The sequence below is a fragment of the Arachis duranensis genome, chromosome 3, assembly GCF_000817695.3.
Source record: "Arachis duranensis cultivar V14167 chromosome 3, aradu.V14167.gnm2.J7QH, whole genome shotgun sequence".
NCBI classification, from domain to species: Eukaryota; Viridiplantae; Streptophyta; class Magnoliopsida; order Fabales; family Fabaceae; genus Arachis; species Arachis duranensis.
Genome location: NC_029774.3, coordinates 46,521,457 through 46,522,127, shown reverse-complemented (window position 1 = coordinate 46,522,127; position 671 = coordinate 46,521,457).

Sequence of the window (671 nt, the reverse complement as noted above, 5' to 3'; positions counted from 1 at the left end):
GGGTAACTGGGAAGAGAGATTGAGGTGATTGGTGAAGGGTTTTTGGGAAAGTGTGTTATAGGATTATTAGGAGGTAAGGTGAGAATATAGTAGGTGGGGATCCTGTGGGGTCCACAGATCCTGAGAAGATCCTGTGGGGTCCACAGATCCTGAGGTGTCAAGGATTTACATCCCTGCACCAATTAGGCATGTAAAATGCCTTTGCATGCAATTCTGGCATTTAGACGCCGAAGTGATGCTCATTCTGGGCGTTCAACGCCCATGTGCAGCATGTTTCTGGCGTTGAACGCCAGTTCCATGCTTGTTACTAGCGTTCAGCGCCAGCTTTCCTCAGGGCATATTCCTGGCGTTCAAACGCCAGGATGTTGCTTGTTTCTGGTGTTCAGCGCCAAATCCATGCTCTGTTCTGGCATTGAACGCCAGCTAGATTCTCCTTACTGGCGTTTAAACGCCAGTAAGTCCTTCCTCCAAGGTGTGATTTTTCTTCTGCTGTTTTTGATTCTGTTTTTAATTTTAATATTTTTTTTTCGTGACTCCACATGATCATGAACCTACTAAAACACAAAATAACAATTAAATAAAAATAAAATTAGATAAATAAAAATTGGTTTGCCTCCCAACAAGCGCTCTTTTAATGTCACTAGCTTGACAGTGGGCTCTCATGGAGCCTC